The sequence below is a fragment of the Cydia splendana genome, chromosome 7, assembly GCF_910591565.1.
Source record: "Cydia splendana chromosome 7, ilCydSple1.2, whole genome shotgun sequence".
Lineage (NCBI taxonomy): Eukaryota > Metazoa > Arthropoda > Insecta > Lepidoptera > Tortricidae > Cydia > Cydia splendana.
In genome coordinates this window covers 8,936,618-8,960,294 of record NC_085966.1, presented here as the reverse complement: position 1 = coordinate 8,960,294, position 23,677 = coordinate 8,936,618, and the positions used below count along the sequence as shown (strand labels likewise).

The 23,677-nt window shown below is 35.7% G+C and overlaps 1 protein-coding gene across 30 annotated transcripts in view; it reads left to right on the top strand.

Moving 5' to 3' along the window:
- Positions 1-23,677, top strand: part of LOC134792086 (glutamate-gated chloride channel) — a 90,678-nt gene that overhangs the window by 49,771 nt on the left and 17,230 nt on the right. For all 30 annotated transcript variants that reach the window (XM_063763230.1, XM_063763229.1, XM_063763231.1 and 27 more), the window contains exon 2: positions 23,271-23,357. The gene's annotated coding sequence lies outside the window, so the exon portion shown is untranslated. The remainder of the gene's footprint in view (positions 1-23,270; positions 23,358-23,677) is intronic.

The following is a 23,677-nucleotide window of genomic DNA, read 5'->3' as shown; positions in this document are numbered from 1 at the left end:
AGGATCCGCGACCAAAATGAGGCTCGGTCACGCGACGAGCCAGGGTTAACATTCGGAAGGTGAAAATGAAGTGGAGGTTAATGTCGAGCGAGACGTTTTACCTAAGCGTTTGCCTTCGGAATCGCAATCTTGCAAATGCTAGCCAGTCAGTAGCAATCAATTTTTTATGTCTGAAATGAATCTAATAACTGCTGATTAACTAAATAGGATAATTTCATTCAACAGGAAAATATTTTTTTGATTGTAACTAGGATTGTTAACTAACTACAACTTGATAGTTAATGCAACCTGACATTTTACTCGTAGCGTTACTGTTCCGTTTACTTGAACTAACTAGTTACGATACAGTGTACTAAGCAAGTCCTCAGTAATATACCTAATCGTGTCTGCAGTGAAGAAGGTTACACTCAAGGATATGAAAACAGCGCGCGAACAAAACTAACCTTGAGTTGGCTGTATTAAAAAATAAAATTACTGTTATTCTTATACAGCACCGCAACTGTAATTTTACTTTGGTTTAAATTATGATTTGCATTTAAGTCGGTAAGTAAAATTATGTTTTTATCTTATAATTATAACGTTATTAAAACGGAACATATGGAAAGTATTTCAAGTCTTTTACATAAATAATTTAAAACAATTTAATTGAAATGATGGCTTCCATTTGCGAATGGAACAGACCTGACGTTCATTCATTAATTCATTATCGATTCGACAAATTTATTTTCCGGTCGCGTTTCCCTAGACTTGGTAGTTAAAGTCTCTTATTTAGACTGCCTACGTTTTAAGTTCCTATCTACCTCGAATGTCTCCATTGCGAAATCAACTTTCCGTTTAACTATACAAGGTTGATAATCGCGCCAAAGAAGGAGAGAATTTTTGATGTCTAAACACTCGACCAACCGTTCTTCCCAGGCTATTTTGGTATTCGGAAACGTTTCGTTTTTAAAAGACCTCCACTGGCTGACATGTGACACGTACGAAGAAACGGGGTTTTGTTTGGTAGGTATGTAAGCAGTAATTTACACGCGTTCATAATGAGTGACCCTTGTGGGACATACAAATGTAGTCGAGGTTTAATTAATGTTGAATTCGCTTCGCTGGTATTTTTGTTCCGGAATGAGATTCGAATTAATTTTATTTTACTGCCTATATTTTACCAGCAAGCTAAGTACGAGCTTTTTTGCAGTTACGAAGTATTGTACATTTACCTTCCGAAGTGCTGCTGTTAAAGATTTAACTCTTATTTAAAGTCTTCCCCCTTTATTCATAAAACTCGACGGGCCTGATTTAGTTAAATTATGTTTTATCCTTTTCTTACAAATACATAATAAATCAAAATGACAGATAAATACAAACAATGCATAGCTCCAAAATTCGAAATTACTTAAATATTAATTTTAAAATTATTATACTGTGGTAGGTATGTTGATATATATGATGATTTATGATACTATCATGTAGTAACACTAATATGAGCTTGCGATATATATACTTTTCTTACTCGTACGAACTGTTGAAGCACAATTACCCGTGGGGAGCAAATTAGTAGTACGTAAAAAACAAAGATTCCGACGAATGGAGAACCACCTCCTTTTTAAAGGCGGTAAAAAAATATGTCTTCTCAATAATACCTGAGATAGCTCACAGGAAACAAATACTAAAATAGGAACGTAGAAAACAACAATCACGATATTGGTTTTCAGAAGCTCACGGGATAAGATTAAAATTGGATGGAAAAGGTCTGGTCTGCACTCTCCGTTTATTGCTGGCCCACATACCGACATTACAATGTGATTATGGTTATGTTAAGGTAGGGTAAAACACAGGTGTTTACGTTTAATACTTCACTACTTGTTTTTTTAGGTTATATTTAGGTTCATCCATAAGTTAAATGTGCACTCATATTTTATACAAAAACGTTAAACAATCCGGCGTTGAAATCATTCATTCTCATTCATTAATTATTAATTGCATATACAAAATATACAAATCGAGCAATATTTATTTAAAAAAAAAACTACTTTTTCACCGAGTTTATGTGTTTTATCACTGATTTCTTTTTATTTCGCTGGAGCGTTTGACAATCGTTCTACTTGATATGCAACGGAACCGGAAAAAACAATACTTATTACTATGCCCTAAGTCGCACCACTCGTAGCATTGACGGCTCTAACTAAGCAACAATGATCCACAAAAAAACTGAACTTGAGTTCCATTAACTAATATCACATATTTAACAGTGTTAACACTTTCATGAGGTGTATGAAAGTGTTAACACTGTTAAATGTGATATTAGTTAATGGAACTCAAGTTGTGTCTTATTAAAATAGAGTTCTTTCTTGCTAGTTACCACTTTACCAATGGTACCTAGTGGGAACAAACTTTAAAATTTGGTCTCAAAGTGTAAATTAAATTTAGTTACTATAACTTTCTTCGAAAACTAGGCAAAATGTAAAATACACACTTTTGAGGTAGAGCGGCACGCCTCGGCTAAAAATTAATAATTCATCTAACGCAACTGCCATGGTGAAACGAAATAATTGTGTAAAGAAAGATCAATTAAGTATTTAAATCTTAATTAAAATATACACCGGGTACACTTTGTCAATAAATTATTCATCAGAAGACTGTTAATATTTAGACGGTAATTTGATTTTACTTTAAGGGAGGGTTATACTAAACCATCTCAACTTACACAGTTAAAACGTTTCTAAATAAATTTATTGGAAGTTTCATAGTTATCTGCAGTGTAACTTTGATCAGTCTATCGTTTGTGGTTGGTATTTATGTCCTGTTTAAAAACTAGTCATTAATTATGTGAAATAAATTTTTAAAATAATAATAGTACGCCAGTAGGTTATTTACTTTTTTCGTATTTCGTGTCCAATATCTCAATTCAAAAGAGTAGTTTTTTATTATGAAAATTATATAAAACATTTTCCAAATCCTAAATGTTGAATAGGTACGCCCAAGGTACGCCCATGAATCCTATCATACAATTTATAGAGGAATCATGATTTAATGTTAGTTAAGGCAAAGTTATGTACTAAAGGTGAATTTAAGGTACGTATTTTTGCTAATACTTAAGGTATTTTCAATGAACTACAACATTGATTAAGGGGCTTGGATCATTAACATTACGACCAATTCAACATACTTGTGTCTTTTTAATGATGCCTAACAAATAAATAGAGTAGAAATTAAATAAAATGGAACTAAACAATTTCCATACAAAATTGTTGCCATGTTTAAGCATTTTACGTCAAAAATGTGACAGTTACAAAAAAAGTGGCGTCCTCATTTATTTTCTACTATTTTATGTCGCACTTTGTACCTACAAGCCTGTTTCTGTTTTAGAATTACGGAGCATAACAACGCCCCGGTTGGCTAAATGGTTATCCCGCGGTGTCAGTGCTCAAACATACGCGCGGATTACGGCACTGAGCTGCCTGACGCCCGCGATATCCGCTGGATTTGTCAGGCGTTCAGACATATTGTATAAATAAATAAAGCTTTTGTATTGTCAAATTACGTGGCATAAAATATTAAGTGCTCTAAAGTTTGACCAATTCGGATTCCACATTCAATGTGCGTGTACACAAGCAATCTTTTCACGTATTTTCACTTATGGGTTCTGGGGTAGCTATTATATTACTTTAGTACAATTTTTCGTTTTGAAGTCACAAGTTGTACCAGGGGTTAGGTACTTAAATATATGAGAGCTTTTGCCGCCCTTACTTCTGACTTTTCAAGTTTTTGGAACATTAAGTGTATTACGTTTAACTAAAATGTATGAAAACTAATAATGGGATTGAACACACAGAGTTTGGTAACCTAGAAACTTATGATTATTACGTAAAACACGGGATGATATAAAGGTTTTTTTTTTTACTTTAAACCAAAAATATTTTTTACTCATTTCGACAATTTTATGTTATTCGACACCGCTTGAAAAGTTGAACTCTAGATTATTATAATAACATGCACCTCATTTTCGCCATATTTATGAGTATCTAAGATACCTAATACCTATCGCGAAGCCTTAATATTCATATTATGTGCATAGGCATAGGAAATTTTAGACACACGCACCTATTTTTTAGAGCTGAGGATTTTTTTAAATTTTGAAACAAATTCATTTTAATTCACAACGACGTATTTAATAATTTAAAGGTTGTGTATTGGATGTTTACAAAGCCAGTTAAAACTAGCAAAATTGGACGAATTTTCCAACGATAAGGCCTACAAATATTGCAGGCTACGCGATCTCGCTAATTAACTCGGCGTGAAACGAGTGTAATGTAAAGCAAACATTTTAATATGCACAACTTTTACATTTTACCCAGAAACCAGCGCGACTCCGTTCAGACTTAAAATATTTTTAGCTCAGTGTACCTTCTATAAAAACTTTATGCGAACTAGATAGATAAAGTTATGCCTTTTTAACGATGATAAATGTCAGGGGATAGTGCATGTAGGTAGTTTTTGTTTGCACCATCAACTTTGGTTATTTGGCGATGTCACACGGTCGCATCAGTTAGGATGACGGATAGTAGGTAGTTAGTAGTTTTATTATTTTTATGAAAATGGGTTAAGAAATAGCGGATAATTTAGCCAGTCTTTCTTCGAGATCACGGGGATAATCCGCACTTGCTATTGATCACTCAGTCGACACACAACACTCACGATGATTTGTTTTTCAACCGGCGATATTCGTTTACATTTACTAATGAATGGATTCCCGAATAAGATTCTGGATTAAGTCCCGTTTTCGTAAATAATAATGTATAAGAATCGTTAAAGTTAAAATGAGACTACATAATTATAAGCAATTAATTATTGGATAATGATGTGGTACATTAGGTGTGCACCTAGTTCCTGAAACACTCTCACTAAGAAATACACCTACATAGTAAATAAAGTATTGCTACGGTAAACTAATCATCGCAGTCTAATAATTAAGTAAACATGAAGAAATCAAGTCTCAACTAGGATACAAAATATTTGTATCCTATAATACACATATTACTTGGTTTATTTTTAATACCTACTGTTTTTTTTATTTAGCGTAATGAATGTGCAAAGTGCTTGATGGAAGAAAACAATCCAACGGGTCAAATAATCATTCGTCGTCTGTCTAATGTCTTATGATGAATGTGTCCCAACGCGCCAGGCGCTATCACCGTCAATAGATAACCAATTTCGCCGCGTGTTAGATGAATACCACACCGCTGATGTAATATTATTCATCAGCATTTCATAAACAATAAAAGGGCAGGTAATCGTATTACTGGAGAAGATATTTTGGATTTCCCCCAGGCAACATCACCGGCGAGTAAACCTCATGGCGGCATCTCGAGGGACGGTTGTCTAGGGCTCTGAAATACTAGCAAAAGCCGGTTTTAGTTATGTCTCACCGTTGCAAATAACATTGTTAAAATGACAGCATTTTCTTTAATTTTACATTAATGCATATAACTACGCTGTACCAGCGAGATCGCTAACTTTTTTGTTTGAAATACCTATGTATTATGAAGTCTCTAAAATAGTACATAATTACCTATTCACGTGACCCTAGCCTCAGAACAAAGCCTAAACGTACGGTGTGTGTTAATTAGGGTATTTGTAATAACAATTTGGACCACACGATATACTAAAACAATTGGAACGGAAATTTACGGAAAACAAAATAAGATTAAATAGAAAAATTGTGCAACCTCTTTGACTAAGAGATCCTTATGATTTTATTTTTAAGCAAAAGCAACTGTATAAGTGTTGTGTGATACTGATATGATTGATATTCATACCTATTTGTTTATTATCAACCAATATAATCATTAATAGTATACTAACGATCACGGAGCAAAGCCGCGGAAGGACAGTCGGACAGACAGACGGACATAGCGAAACTATATTGACTACGGAACCCTAAAAACGTACAATAAGCGACAATACTTGTACAAAAAATTAAACTTTTGACAGAGAAGTAAGCTTCTAATAATAACTATATTAGGGTAGCATGCGCGTTAACTATTGTACAGACAAGAAGGTAATAATAGGTCTGAACACCATCGAGGTAGGCGGGAGAAAGTATATGGAATATCAATTTCAATACAGCTGTCGCTTTTCTCAGGCCACTTACGTACACTTCGTAGAGGTATAAGTACTTAACTTTACCTATTTCGCTACGTTTTCCCATGAGGTAAGATAGGTACTGTAATTTCAACCATAGCCCATGTATTAGGTGTATTATTTAAGAGCGTAGGTCAAATTACTAAGGATACGTACCCTATGTATGATCAGCCGTGTACCGTGATGCAACTCTCCCCGAGTTTTCGACCTCGTATAATGCTTGATATTCATTTTCCACGAGGTACCAATTTTGTTTAATATCTTTTATAGAAGTGAAATTTGTAAAATAAACTAGGCATTAATAGGTCAATACCCGACAATTCAGGTATAGCTAACAGTTGGCGCATGTTGTATTTTACTCTAACGATAGGTATATCAGCGTACATTCAAACTTGCATACGGAAAGGTAATTTTTTATAGGATTAACTCCCAAAGGTCTCCAGAATTTAAACTAGAAAAGCGCAAGCACGAAATTGTCGGACGGATTCGGAAATTTCTGCTGTTAAAAATTCTTTCTGTCGGATATAAAATCGCACAGGTACCTACGTTATTTCGCAATGTGAAAGAAATGTTGGGTCACAATTCAATTTCTCACTATCGGCAATCGATCAAAAACTGCAGTTCGACTTGTGGTGCATTTTCTTTTAGGTACATTGAAGGTTTTGACATTAAACGTCAAAAGGGTGTTTTACAGTACATATGGTGTTACTTTCCCGCACTAGTGCGGGAATAAGCACTTTCCATGCCTATGTCGAAAATTTAAAGGGCCATATTATTATGTACTGTAAATCGTTGTACGATACACGTGCGAATAGGTAATTCGCAACTCCCTTCGGTCGTGTTTTAATTTATGTGGTGATAAATTTGCTGAAAAAAATAAATTCGTTGCGGATTTCCTACTTTCCGAACTTGTATCGTAAATAACTATTATATTACAGTACGTAGGTACTATTTATTCAATTATGTTGAATTAACTCTTATTAAGATGTAGGTATTTGTATTTATAAGAGTTCCTATTCGCAGTGGTGGATTTGCCCTAAGGCCAAGTAGGCCCGGGCCTAGGGCGGCAAGATATTAGGGGCGGAAAGTTGTGACAAAAAATTCGCTGATGATAACAAGAAATAACTCAAAATGTAGTCAATATGATGGGTGCTGAGAAAGGGGCGGCTACAAGGCCTGGGGCCTAGGGCGGCAAAGACTGCAAATCCGCCACTGCCTTTTCGGCATTATCCAACCGTCCAACGGTTTTCGATATTCGAAATTACCCGAATTACCTTACAAAGTATTCACTATTTATATGTCAGTTTTATTTATGTATAAAACGGGGGGTTAAACCAGATTAATGTATAGCATAACTTTAGTGCCAACCGGAAACGGTAGTGTGCCTTTTAAGTTCGGATATTCCATGTATTTTACATTTAAATTATATGCCCGCGCAGTATTCGCACCCAAAGTACCGCATTAACCTTTCATAGATCAGCCGAGCCGTCCGTTATTCTTCATTTATATTTAATCCGCCGGTCTCTATAACATTTCAGAAGCAACGGTATCGATGGCGGGCGGGATATACTTCGAGACGTTTCAAGAATGATAACTCAAGAGTTATGGAGGAGCTTTTGTATGCTAAGGCTCTTTACTTTTAAAATACCTATTTGTAATCCTCATCCTAAGAGCTTTTTAGTCGTCGAAAGGATCCCTAAGGCCCGTTTAATTTCAATAAGTGGCGCAGGTATTACTTTTTATGAAAATAATCCGACCTTGTGCCATGGAAGGGACTAGTCCTGGTTGGATGATTGTAATACTCTAATTAGTGTAGCTCCTCACAACGACTTCCTTCACCTGAGTTACTACTTAGAGAATATTAATATATTTATTCCATGCAAATAAGTTTACTAGAAAACAATTGGTAGGTAACTCGAGGTTGAAAGTCGCCGCCTTACCGCTTTGGCTACACGTGATGAATATGATTATTTAAATAATATTTGTCTATAACGGCATTGCCACACTCCAGTTATTGTTAAGTAAACATTATTTTTAGCAATGACAACTCTGGTATGAAGTGCAACATCATCGACGACAGTCGTATCGCCCTTGCGTCTAAAGCCTATTCCGGGAATTGATATTATCATAATAGACAGGGTCCCTTTAATATTTAACGGCTTGTGTATATAATATAATCTGGAAAATGTAATTCCCTTTGTTAACTCTGCCTTAATCTGCATACTTGAAAAGCAGTGGCGTAATTACCTCGTTCAAAAAAATGTGATTGCGTCGTTTCATGTTACAGTTCGAATAAAATGAAGAGGTTTTTGTGGTCGGGAGCTTAAAGGTAATTTTCTCTGAGTTTTGAGTGTTTTGTTCCCGTCATGGAGGAAAGCATATGGTTCCCCTTTTATGTGGTTCTGGGAAAGAAACCGACAGAGCTGCCTTATGTTCTTGAAAAAATTACATTTTTCTAACACAAGGTCTGTGCATTTATCTGACGTTCAATTAGTCAACACTTTATTTAACCAGAGTTGTTATATTTCTTTAACGAAACCAACTATTTACACAAGGCTATAAATGTTTCTGACCGGATTAAGGAAGAATAAAATTACAACATGAAAAAATCGTTAGGTAATGGGTAGGTAGGTAAAAAGGTAAAAAGCTTCACTTCGAGTCGCTAAAATTGAATTCAACCCGAATACGAATTGCATTCCTAACAACGCTTTCCAAATGTCCGATCAAATATCAATCGAATTTTCTTAAAAGGAATTTTTGTCGGAGAATGTAAATTCAAGTAAATTTATTTCCGGATTCCCTTTACAGAGTAGAATTCTTGTAACATATTTTATATTTCCCGTTAAGAAAATAAGTACCTATACATTAAATATTTTAAAACGAATCACTCACGTTTTGTTTGTGTATTGTTATTATGTAGGGTACAAAGTGGTACTAGCACTTGTAGCTGGTTTTCCGCTACTAGCAGTGTAGACAGGCTAGTTAAAGAGTTATAAATAGTAAGATACAAGTTTTCATGATTAATTGACTACTTTTGAAAGTTTTGAATAAGAAGAATGAACTGTGCTCAATAAAGCGGAAATCAGTTTAACATGCGAATCTGCCGTAACTATTTTTTATTTATAATTTCCCACATGTAGGTATAGACAGTGGGGAGACACTCCTTACTTCGGTCGAACTCGGCTCCGTTCGGCTCAGCATTGCTCCGAGCAATTATTAGGGTTGGCACCACTTAACTTCCTTGTGCGTGCACGACCACAGCCCATATAACCATTCCAGTCGCAGAATCACAAAGTGGTAACTAAATGTCAGATGTGTCGTAACAGAGTCCACACAATGTGTCTAGAATTGTTTCGAAACAAAGTGTCGTCGCCGTGTCTACACTTTTCCGTAACAAGGTGTCGACACATTTGTGTGCACTTTGCGTGCGGTTTGCGACTAAATCTGACAGCAAATTTGTGACAGCAAATGTCAATATAAAATACCTCTTGAAAACCAAGGTTTGTCAAACTACTATTAGTGTCTCGTGTGCTCGTAATTCTAGTAAGTCATCATGGGCAATGCAAATGATAATAATCGACCGAAACCATATAAACACCCAACACCCGTCAACCTTTTACAGAAAAGTTTTTAAAGAAATTCAATAAGCTACTTAGGTCAGGCAACGAATGCTCCAAAAGTTGTAGAGGGAAATGCTCGGAACACAATTTTTGACTCCGTAACTCGGTTTGACAAGTTAGGAGGTGAACATATCAAAAGTCCCCGGCCGTAGCCCTTGAGCGGGGGGGAGAGAGGGGGCTTTGAAGGTCCCATTTTCCCGTTTTTCGATTATATCTCGGAAACTATGCATCTCAGCGACATGACCACTTTTAATTTAATTTGTTACAAGTTTATTCGTCAATTTTTTCGATATGTTGAATAGTTTTTGAGATATCCGCTCTTGAAAGTTTATTTAGGGCTCTCAATTTTATCTTGATATATCTATATCAGTGAAGGTGCTAGGCCGTGTTTGGTATCGTTTTCGTATAAATCTGGGGTGCTGAATTCATTTAAGATATCACATTGACACCATTCCACAAAATAAAAATAAATCTTTTTAGGGTTCCGTACCTCAAAAGGAAAAACGGAACCCTTATAGGATCACTCGTGCGTCTGTATGTATGTCCGTCTGAATACACAAAATAGTTCTTTACCTATAGATGACAGGAAAACCTATTAGAAATGTGCAGTCAAGCGCGAGTCGGACTTAATGTACGGAACCCTTAATACGCGAGTCCGACTCGCACTTGGCCGGTTTTTTTGAAACTCTTCTTGACGCTTAACCGCTGAACCGATTTCGTTGAAATTTGGTATAGAAATAGTTTGCGTCCCGGAACAGGACATAGGATAGATCTTATAACCAAAATCATCTTTTGAAGGTGTAAAAAGTGGCGTGGAAATTTGTACGGGAAATCAATAACCGCTGAACCGATTTATATGAAATTTGGGATGGTCTACATCTTTGATTTAGTTAAAAATGATGAAAAAACATGACTTCAAACCTAAACTTAAACAGTATTAACTTCAAGAAGTCAATTCTGAATTCCCCCCTACACCTCATTTCACACCTTTAAAGGATGATTTTTGAGATAACTTATTATATCCTGTCTCGGGACTCAAAATATATGTGTACCAAATTTAAATTAAAACTGTTCAGCAGTTTAAGCGTGAAGAGGAGTTTAAAAGAAAGTATTTTAATAAGTTTATATGTTTTTACTTCGGAATGGTGTCAATGTGATACCTTAACTAAATTTGGTACTGCGAATTTATACGAATACGATACCAAACATGGCCTCGTAGCTTTACTGTTGTAGAAGTCAAAATAAAATTGAGAGCCCTAAATTCTTATTACTTGGCCAAACTTGTGTAGAAGGAAAAGGTAAAATAAAAGTCTTCGGCAGGAATATAAGACACAAATATATTTTTTTTTGCGTTACTATTTCATTCATCAAATATAAACATACCTTGATTATACTATTCTAGTGAGATCCTCATAGATAAACAAAAACATTTACTTAAAAAATTACAAGGTCGAAATGTCACGGAACTTGTGAGAGTAATATGTGAAAAATATAAACTTTTATGACAAAAAAAATCTGGACACAATTTAAGAATCACCCAATTGCGTCGAGGAATCATCTGTATTTTTGCTTGTTTCATTACCTCCTCGCTTCTTTTTTGTCCTTTGTATTCTGTAGCAATTTGTTAGATCTGAAAATAAAGATAACTTGCGTCGTCACGGATGTCGATTTATAGGTTTTAGGGAGTGCAGAATTCGAAAACGATGATCATTTTATAATCCAAGATGGCGGCTACGTATTTTGTCATAAAAGTGGAATCCAAAATAGTCGTCATTTTCGAAATCTGCGCCCCCTAAAACCTATAAAACGACATCTATGACGACTTTTATGACATAGTGCATGGCCGCCATCTTGGAATCCAAAATAGTCATCATTTTCGAAATCTGCGCCCCCTAAAACCTATAAAACGATATCCATGACGACTATTATGACATAGTGCATTGCCGCCATTTTTAAATTGAAAATGTTATCATTTTCGAAATCTGCGCCCCCCAAAACCTATAAAACGACACCCATGACGACTTTTATGACATAGTGCATGGCCGCCATTTTGGATTCTAAAATGGTCATCATTTTCGAAAGCGGGGCCCCCTAAAACCTATAAAACGACATACATGACGACTTTTATGACATAGTGCATGGCCGCCATCTTGGAATCCAAAATGGTTATCATTTTCGAAATCTGCGCCCCCTAAAACCTATAAAACGACACCCATGACGACTTTTATGGCATAGTGCATGGCCGCCATTTTGGAATCCAAAATGGTTATCATTTTCTAAATCTGCGCCCCCCAAAACCTATAAAACGACACCCATGACGACTTTTATGACATAGTGCATGGCCGCCATTTTGGATTTCAAAATGGTCATCATTTTCTAAATCGGGGCCCCCTAAAACCTATAAAACGACATCCATGACGACTTTTATGACATAGTGCATGGCCGCCATCTTGGAATCCAAAATGGTTATCATTTTCGAAATCTGCGCCCCCTAAAACCTATATATCGACACCCATCTCGACTTTTATGACAAAGTGTTTTGCTACCATCTGCATGCAAGACATTTCTATTATTTTTACGTACAAAAATGGCCCCCTGTCAACTTTCAATCGAGATTTAATCGATAATTTATTCGATTAATATTCAGATTAATTCAATTTCAATCTATGTTAGGTCGACTAAACTAATCGCGATTAAAATTTGAGAATTAACTTTTTTTATTCCATTAATTAGTCGAATAAACAGTTAATCGATTAATGCCCATCTCTGACCACGGCATTTTTACACTTTGAGAATATCTGAAAACAAATCAACACAAGGAGCCATTTTGCAAATCCAGTAACATACCAGTAACTTTGTTATTACTTTTGACAGCGCGTGTCATGTGTCAACACAGAGTCGACACAAAGTCGAAACATTGCAACTACTTTGTGACTGCAATATTTCTCAGCCTTAAACCATATTTATACATCATAATTAACAAGTTTCGTAGTATGTAAAGCGTTATTTCTGTTATTTAAGTATAGTATACGCATCGAAGTACTAAAAATGCTTCAAATAAAATAGTTATGAACACAGGCACTGAGAAGTAAACAATTTCATTTCCGGCTAAACTAAAACAATGTGGTGGCGCGTTGATTATATTACACTTAGTTTATCAAATCATTCGAGCAGTTTAATTCCCCATAATAATTTAAGTCATATTGTAATATAAATGCAAACAATATATAATTACGTCTTGTAATCCGTTTTAGAGATGGCGTATTAATGTCACTTATTTTTATTTAAGTATTTTTCTATCTGACAGTTTCCATTTGACAGGAACAAAATGAACGAATGAACGAATGATTTTGGCATAAAGTAGTCGCAAACCCGAAACAATGTGTGCACACGGCGACCACACTTTATGTCACTTTGTGTCATGTGTCGACCCTTCCCCATTTCTGGTAACTGTGTCGACACGGCGACGACTCTGCGACTGGAATTGTGACCGAAACAGACGGTGTCGACACAAGATGTGTCAACACCGCGTCGTAACGGCGACTGGAAATGGTTGTATGGGAGATAAGATAATCACTTGAATTTTGACAACCCTAAATAGCCGAAAGGGATAGTGCTATATATTAGAAAGGGATAGCATGATTCGACCCTGAATCGCTGTCAAACTTCGGGTTTGTAGGAAGTGTCATTTCTGTACGGTAGTACTATTATTTCTTCTGTGGTATAGAGTGGTAGGTACAATTATTGCAATAGAAAATGTAATGCTTCGCTCGTGCTTAATAAATTCAACGATATATAATCCCGGCACGTTGATATATTGTTATTACATTTGAATTGAATTGTTTGTCAGGTCATTGGATTCAGATCCAGGCTCATTTCCCTATAAGAACACATTTAATAAACCCGACACAGTTCACCGCGGGTAGCGCCTTAGCGCGGCCTTCGTCCATTCTTTACACGGTATATTACTTTGAGAACAATCACTTTTCTTCGAGGGCATAGTATCTACTATGCAACCTTTAGCTTGGGCTTATAAGCTCACTATTTAATAATAGGTATTACACTAAGAAGTCTCGCTGACAAAAAAAAAATAGATCAAATGATTTTTTACGTGTTAGTCCCAATAGTGTGAGATGTAGGTGTAATAGTTATTTACGATACAAGTGCGGAAAAGAGGAAATTTGAAACGAGTGGCGTTAAATTAAAACACGACCGAAGGGAGTGTTTTAAATCGACACGAGTTGCGAATTACCTATTCGCACGTGTATCGTACAACGTTTCACAGTATATATGGCCCTTTAAACTTTTGACTTCGCACGAAAAGCTATTTTACGCACTAGTGCGGGAAGATAGGACCATAATTATGTACTGTAAATTCATTTTTTTATTTTAAGATGTTTTTCAGCAATAATCGCTCACAAAAAGTCCCCTTGAACCATGAATGAAAAAATATGAAAAAGTCATGAAAGTAAAGGTTAATAAAGACTTTGTAGGTACCTAGTCTAGTCATTATACAGGCCGGAAGTACCTATAGCGAATTGGAAATAATTTATAGGTAGGGAGGCTGATATTTTTAGTTTATGTACCTACGTCATATGGTTTTGCTGTATATTATTGTACCTATATTGGTGTATATTGTATACATTTCCATACATTAAAATTTTTTCAAAGAAAACAGGAGAAATCCGTAGAGGGTAGCCAACTGGGACGAAAGCATACGAGTATGTGTCAGGGTGGGATAAAGGGACTCAAAGAGAAAGGTAAAGGTTCATTCACACCTGCTACTTGGAATTAAGTCTCACTCATGTGTACAGTACAGTACGGTAATGAGAAACCGTACATATAGACACTCGACTCGAACGCTCAATCACCCAGAGTAAACGACTCATTGAAAATCTCTAATTTGACGTTATACTGTGTGATTCAATTTAATGTCGCGCTGGATTTGATGTGACGACTTACGAGTATGAATGAGTCGATGCACATAACATATTATGGGAGTTAATGTGTATTTCACTTGTATTTGTAACTGCTACATTTCTCTCCAATGAGTACTTATGGTGATAATTTCTACTGCATGTCGCTCTAAAACGCAAATTCATTTGGAATGGTAAAATAATAAGTACAGTATCTAAGTAGAGCACCTAAGTACAGGCTCAGCAAGCACACAGACACGAAACAACTTAAATTGTGAAATCTCTAATACCTCTATCATAACCGTAGGTACCTCTATATTAAAACGTACTATGTTCAATTCCTTACGGCACGGTCGTCGGAAGCGGGTCGGTGTATAAGCCCCGGTTAGGCCGGACACCGATGCAAATGCCGGAAACTGGTGTAATCCTTTAATTACAACCCGACAGATTTGCTCGGTTAAATTTGAAAAGTGGCGACCGTAAGTCCAAGCTGCCCACCGACCGTAGAATTATTTGACCGAGCGAGCGCAAAGCGCAAGCCAAGCTTCTCCGTTTCCGCTTTGGAAATAATGCTTTATTTATGAAAGTCCGGTTGTTCAGTTTATGTTTGGTTTTGCGAGCCACATTAGAGCATTTCATAATCTGTACAAGAACTATACAAGACAAATACAAATGTTTCATTTCGGAAATAAAATTATAACAATATTACATTTATGCTGGCCCCCACACTAGGCATTGTTTTGTGGTGGACATAAACTGTTGATGAAATCGGCATTACCGGATACGGCAAGGAAGATTGACTGACTTGACTGTTCATCTCTACAGGTCTATTTCTCAACCGATTTTTTGTAGATCCACGTACCTAAAAGACATTTTACAAAATGGCGGAGCCATGGAGGTTTGAGAGGCCCACAGCTCACAGACCAGTTTTTCACACGGTTATCTCACTAATCTCTGGATGCACTAATGCACTTACATCCATTAGGCTAGAAGCAACATAAACCTGGGAGCGTAACTATGCTTGACTTTATATCTATTTTTATTAATAAAAAAACCATTCATAATTTTGGTGTTTACTCTGCTACTAGTAAGTACTCGTTGGGAAATGCTTACTTTCCACACTTGTAATAGGTACAAATAACTTGTATTACACTCGACGGTCGCAGTAGGCCTACGAGTTACGAGGCTTCGCTACGTCACGTTAAATAATTGCATTAGCCGTAAGCCGTCACAATAGCCTCAATTGCTTTTCCGTTTGTGCACAAAAGTTTACCCATTATCTTCTAAAGGCTTAGGCCTACATTCAATGATAACAATTCGAAATCAATGTGATTATCAGGAAAATAAAGTTTTTTGTTAATACTATTTAAACAATTACAACGCAATAGTACCTATGACAAACCAATACCTATGTACCTACGTATAAACACTTGACTACTGTCCAGGGAGCCTACCGCAAAAACCAAAGTTCGCAAATTGCGGGCATCTTTCTCTGTCACTCTAATTAGGTACGTCTTAATTACGTAGGTATTAGGCCAGTACTGGAGGCCAATGTGAACGTACCCCAAGCTACAAAAGTGCGTAGGTATTCACTTCATGAATGAATTCGATTTGTAAAGTTCGTAATTTGTTAGAATTCGCCTCCAGGTCTTCTATTGGAGCCATGAGATGAGGTCAAGGTGCATCCCGCTTGTACGTTTTCTTATGAGCTAAGTGCAATTAGGCGCTTGCAACCAATATATATTATTGTTTAAAATAGAAACTACAATAACACAATTGAGAATATACCCACTCACGGATTTTGTTGAACTTTTGTAGCATGTATATTCATTAGCATAGGAATGTTTGTGTATTTGTACAACGTGACCTTCCGAAAGCAATAACAGCGGGAGAAGCTTATATGTATGCCGATGACGTCGCTGTTGTAGTATCCGCACCCAATATAGATAAACTCGAGCAGCGCCTAAATGAAGTTGCTAGTCAGGTATCGCGGTATTTCAGTGTGAACGGCTTAGTACTTAACTTAAAAAAGACCCATTTCCTGCATTTCAATCTTGCTGGAAGAGATCCTAGGGATCTAGTGGTACTCGTGGACCGTGTCAGAATAGACCGGGTCCAAAGCACCGCATTTCTGGGCATTGAACTTGATAGGGGCCTCCGGTGGGAAGCACACACTATTAAAGTTTGTAACAAACTGGCGGGTGCCTGCTTCGCACTGCGACGCCTGGCAAGGGTGGTGCCCAGGGATGTGGTGAGGTCTTGCTATTTTGCCACTGTGCACTCGATCCTCCAATACGGTGCGGAGCTGTGGGGCCGCGCTGCCGAATGGGAGCGTGTCTTCCGAATGCAGAAAAGAGCCGTCCGAGCGATTGTGCAGGTAGGACAAAGTACATCTGCAAAACCACACTTTAAGGACCTCCAGATACTCACGCTGCCCTCTGTAGTTATATACCAAGTGGCAGTCTATGTGCGATGCCACCTTAATGAATACGCGAGAGGAGCTGACGTACACGGTCGTAACTTGCGCAATGCCCACAGACTCTTAGGTGTTAAGCATAGGTTAGCCAAGTCAGCGAAACTAACCCACGTGATGGGGCCGACTGTGTACAACCGACTGCCGAGTCATGTCACGAATGCGCCGTCATTAACGAGCTTCGAAATGCAACTGAAACGATGGCTTATCGAGCACACTTTTTACAGCTTTAATGAGTTTATGGAGTACAAAATAAGTACCTAAACTTAGATTTTAATATAATTTTAATTGTATAATGTTACAAATCTTATTTTGTAAATAATTTCTTGTAAATAATATTTTTGACATGTAATACGAACTATTATGAATAAATATATGAATATGAATATGAATATGAATATGTGAGCAATGGAAAAACGTTTACGCAAAGTCGCCATCTGTATGCACTCTTGCTATTCGGGTAAGTATTAAGTACCTAGTTGTTTTTACAGCGGATACAGACGAAAAAAACACAATGCAATCATCATTATCATGATCAGTGCAATGCAAGGGAGGGATGTGTGTATAACTTGAAATCTTTGAAAATAACAAATATCAATGGTAATCATAGTAACTTTTTTTTTCAGTTTGTTCCGTTTCGTTTAAACTACTAATTCTTAAGGTTATGCTAACCATAGTAGTTCTCTACATTGATTTCTATACTCAAATTGACTTATTTGGAACAACAATTGGAACCATGACGTCCATAACGTAAATTTAATGAATGTGGAATGATAAATCGAATTATGATGAATTTTGAGATTGCTGTCAAAACACCAAGTACTTACCTAATTTTATTTTAATTAAATATGCATATTAGTTTTGGTCGACAGTTACCAACTAATGTTAATTGGCAATGTTTGAGTATTTCATCAAACATCATTTCCCTACAACACAATTATTAATGATAGTTAAACAATAATTTCTCCTAATAGTTATAACAATTAAAAATTTAGGTATTATTTTATGAACAGCATCCGAAATATCTACCGCGCTTTCAATTTCTATAATAACTCATTTCGGAAATGTGATATAGCTATCATGAAACAAGCTTAACGATGTACCTAAAATGGAAATTTCTAACTTTATCTTAGGCTCATAAATTAGTTGTCCCACGGCGACCAATCGACATAGCTGTTGAGTGAATAAATAACTAATACGTACCTACACAAAAGATTATGGATTGCATTGTTGGGCTTTAAAAAGTCAGGTTCTACAATATGTATAACGAAATGACAGGTGATAGGACTGACTTCCAAGCATCCGTCCGTTCCTTGTAGTTTTTGAGCATATAAAACTAGGTAAGTATATCAGTAGTGAATAATTAACCCAAAAAACGGGAGTAACGTAAAATTATTGCGCATTTAAACAAATTGTGGTTTTTGGTCAACATGTTGTGGTTTTCACCAATTAATACTTATTACAACGTTGTTATTAACCTCCACGTTAAAAATGAATAACTGTGGTCGAATGATTTGTAACAAATATTTAATTACACAAACGGGTCTACCGCGATATAATTTCATTGTTTTTACCTTTAATCCGACGTTTTGACGACGGGGGGGATTTGTAACAACTCTGTAGGTATGTGTGCATGATATTGATAAACAAAGGTTGGTTGAAAAATATAAGAACAACTTCCAGTCTTTTGTCCCTTCGTGCCTTTTAATAATATACTACAACTGCAGACTTTGTTTAACTTAATTAGCATTTCCCATAAGCGTTAAGCTTTTGCCGTAAATAGGAAAGTAAAATATCTAAAACGTAGGGAAATTTTTCTTGTCTTTATAAGTTATCTTGTTACAGTCGAGATGGGCATTCTCATAACTTGCCGAGTACCATCGATAGTTCACTATAAATGAACCAGTATAAGATTTACCTTATGATTTGTACCCGCTTTGAGTAACTGTAAACTAGATCGCCTGTTCGCAGGTGCTCAGATAGCAATGGGAATTACAGGGCTTGAGAAAAACAGAGACAATGTTTTTCTTGTCGAAACTGATCTCGACGGCTCGGGGAATCCTCTATTTGCATAATCCTCCCACGGACTGACGACATTGTTTTCGTTATTGGGCTCATCTGTTTTACATTGTTAAGTATGTATTTTAACTGTCTGTAGTAACCCCCTTATTAATAAAACTTAGCAAACTCTTATAAACCGCTGTTACATTTTGACTCTTTCTACCGAACTAAAATGTCAGAATGAGGGATAGGGACAGACGGTTAGCATCGGTTTGACAAACGTTTATTAATAACGCCATTAGTATTTTATAAATATAAATAAAATACAATAAGGTTAATTGAGAGTGAATGTCACGTCTGAACGGGCCGAATCGGAAAGGGTATTAATTCAACTCTATTCAAAAATTCAAGTTTAATTTGAATATCAGTGCATCATGCTCTTACACATATGATCGAGTAACACAGCAAGCGTGTGCTTTTAATGCGATTGATATCGTAATTCAACATGGTAAAAACACATTCAAGATCAAACCCATAGGATGTCAGGTAAATTAGGTTCATTTTTTATAGGGGCCGTGCAAATGGTCTTCATAATCATAAAATACAAATTATTACATCGTAAACCATCCGTCAACTATATTTTTGAAATGGGGACTAAAGATTAGTGATAAGCATATTTCAGGAATACATTCATACCTAGGTACCTCCTATCTAGGTTATAAATCATATACTGGTGTGAACTGATTAACGGCTCCATTGAATGCACACGGCAATAGTAGGCACTAGGTACGTGTCGTTATAGTGTAGTAAATGAAGCAAGTTGTTGTATGGAGACCCATGCATTAATTTCTCAGTCGATGAAATTTTGCTTGGTTATTGTATACGTAGGTTGCCCTGAAAGTTTCGGGAATAGAGAAAACTGTCGCATCTAGACAGTCAATCTTTATTGTAATGCATACTTAAACTCAAACTGACCACGCATATAAATTTTCTTTTGAAAGTAATCATTCTGTAATGCACACGGCTCATAATCCCAAAGTCCTTTTTGTATGGCGATTTTGGGGCCTTAGTGGTTTTGTATGAAATTCGTGGAGTAGCCAACGGAATTGAAGTTTTTTTACATATATATATATATATAAAAGATTTTTTTACTGTTGTCATATGAATATTTAGGAATGTCGAAATCTGCCGATATGCAACTTTTTTGGCAGTCTTTTTAATTAACAGCACAAATGCGATTTTAATTTTTGACGTCGCTTTGGAATGACATGCTTCTTTAAGATCACCCATGGGATAAAATGAAAGTGACTTTCATATTTAATTTTAACTGCAAACGAGCGTACGATGAACTCTAGTTCATAAAAAAATAACAGAAGCCCATTGTAACTTTTATTTGTTCGCTGAGGGCATATTGAAAACCGTTTAAAAATATGATCCGAAAAATCACTTGGCCAAAAATTCAAATAATGTTCGACATACAATTTTCAAATTGCCAGTAATTCTTAAATACAAATGACAACCAAATGGAATATACCTTAAAAGTTTTATAAAGAGTTACATTTTTATAAATTATATGCCTGTTTCTATTATGTTATTTCTAAGTGTCCCATTCCCGAAACTTTCAGGGCAACCTACGTAGTATGAGCTGAAACTAACATATAAATATTTAAAAAAAAACACTCCTAAGTTAGGTATTTATACGTAAAAATACAAATCTGTTTATATATTGAACCGATCCTCCGTCCAAAATTATTTTTCCAAATAAGTTATTTGTATCAGTATGTGATACTAGAAGAAAATCTAAAACTTTTGTCAAACATGAGAATATTTATTTTATGATAATTCCTTTTTTGACGCTCATTTTCATCGGAAAATTACTCTGCCATTTTTTCCTTCTTATATGATCTTAGAATATAATTTGGCGTAGTGGGTAAGAAAATAAAAAAAAATGCATACCCAAGTTTAAGTATTTTAGAACTATTAAAAACTGAGAGTGGAAAATTTCTCAGTCTGATTTCTTTTTAAATATATACTAAGTAGTCACGTATATACTTAAATCCAAAATATCCAAAAGAAATATCATCCCTTGTACACCCCGCTCCCTATACACTGCTCCCGATATGTTTAGTTTTTAATACGCTCGTTATTTTTTTGGATGTTTTTATAGTTGAATGGAAAGAAAACTGTGAACTTAATTCAATAAATAAAATGGATAGAGAAATTTTCCACAGCGAGTAAAAAGGCAATTTCTGAAAAAAAGTATAGTTACATGGTAACTTTTTTAGATTTTCAATTTGTAGGTATAAATCGGCAATAAAATGTCATTCTAGTGAAAAAATTAGACTGAGCAATTTTCCGGTCCAAGACACGCCAAAAAATTATATTTTGTTAATATTGGTATTTCTGCGGGGATATTTTTTTTTGATATTTCATATATTGTTGCAATACGTTACATGAATATGTCCGGAGAAGAAGGTTTAAACGGAGCATTTTTCCGTAAAAAGATATTAACGATTTAAGACTTTAGGTATTTACTTAAATCCTATTATAATTATTCTTTGGAAATTTATACAATACTTTTTATTTATTGATACTTTATCATACTGTAAAGATTTTTCTGGCTGAGGAATTACTGCGGGGTCCACTTCCTTTATTTACTACACTATTAAGGGATGCTTCGAAACAATGCGCACAACTAAATTCAGCTACAAACTTTATCAGTGGCACAGCTTTTATGTAATTTAAAACAACAGTCTTTTGTTACAAAGTTCCTTTTATTCAAAGTCCAAATTAAAAAAAAGTGTCATTGTCATTCCCTTACACTGTCTTTTGCTAATGAATTATTTATCGTGAAACAGTAACCGAGCATAAAATAATTAAGGATAATTAATAAAATTTTACATAAGCTATATTTATTGCTAATTATAAAGGGAGGTAATAAATACGAGCGTGACATTGTGATCATAAAGATATTAAAGAATTATGGTAACTTTAAACAAGACAAATTGCTATTAAGTCAAAAAATATAAATGTCACGAAACTGATAAAGACAATGGAGAGTCGCGCCCATGGGCATTGTTAAGTGCCCAGCAGTAAACGGCAATGTGGAGCAAAACAAAAACACGTCCGCGAAAGAATTGCAGAAATGGGAAGCCGTTGCTGACTTAATTAAGCCCGGGAGAGAGCTGATGAAAAAGGGGGTGTAAGGCTGAAATATAACCCAACGCGTTCACATTTATACTAGCGACGCGAATTACCCCTAAATTGAAACATAACTGTATGCTGGGTACGTTCCATATTCGAATAATTTTGGATTGTTTACCTAACAGACATGAACAAAATGATGTTTGGTCTGTAGAACAATCGATTTTATTGGGAATATTAAATTTGTTTTCTACGTGAGGTTCTTGATAGACGTTACTATACAAATGTTTCAATGCACCTGACTAGGTATGACATCGCACCCTTGGCACTGACAATGTACATAATTAATTAATATAGCCACGCCATACATATAACCACGTAAAACGACTTAGCATAGCCCTTTTTGTCAATGACGTGCCTACCTACAGTTTAATTTGGAGAGCACTGGAGGACACAAATACTTAACATCAATTTAGTAATTTGAAAGGCATGGTATAGACTCATAACAGTCATAACCAACCTCAATATGAAAAGGAAAACGCAGTAATATTAAAATGACGATGAGTAAATTCACATACCTAAAACGTCCTGGTTGTAAAGTTTAGCGTTATAGAATTATCATAAATGTATCTGTTACGGTTAACTATAACATAAAGGATTGCTGACATGTTTAGTTATGTCATGAAACAAGACCTGAAGGTCGCAATCGGCGCCATCTCTCTATGGTACCGTTGGACCTATTTTACCCCGATACTCGTAAAATAAGGCTATTTCTACCTACAGAGTTAGACCAAGATGTCTGCAACGATTTCGATAGCATACGCAGTGCAAGAATGAAAAACAAACCTGATCGACTGATCCCATTTATGAAAACTTGTCATCTAGCCTATAGACTGTTAAAAGCTGTTTTCGTAAAAATGTTAAAATGTACCTATAATATAAATAGCTAAATAGTTACAAATTGTGGTTATATTGTTTCAGATAGCATCGTGATGGTGCGGCGGTGGGCGCCTGCGCGGACGCGTTGATCACTCCACATGCCGACACCACTCTGCAGTCAGCAGAAAGGTATTGTGTCTTTATATTTTGATATTGAAAGAACAATTTCAGAAAAATCGAGCTTTTTTCAGACAAGGAAAAATATTCAGATGGTTTTATTTTGATATCTGTTTGATTCAAAAGTCAGTAGGCAATTAATAATAGTTCGACCGCGATAGCTAACTTGACTATATAGTTCGAGTTGTTTTTCAATCTAACGAACCTAAAAAATTTGTGTAACCACCAACGAATTGTGTTTTTCTTTTTCATTTTGAAATACTTTTACGTTCAATCATTAACAAAAGTCATATCATTCAGGATTTCTTTAAAAAGCACCTCTAATTAAAGTC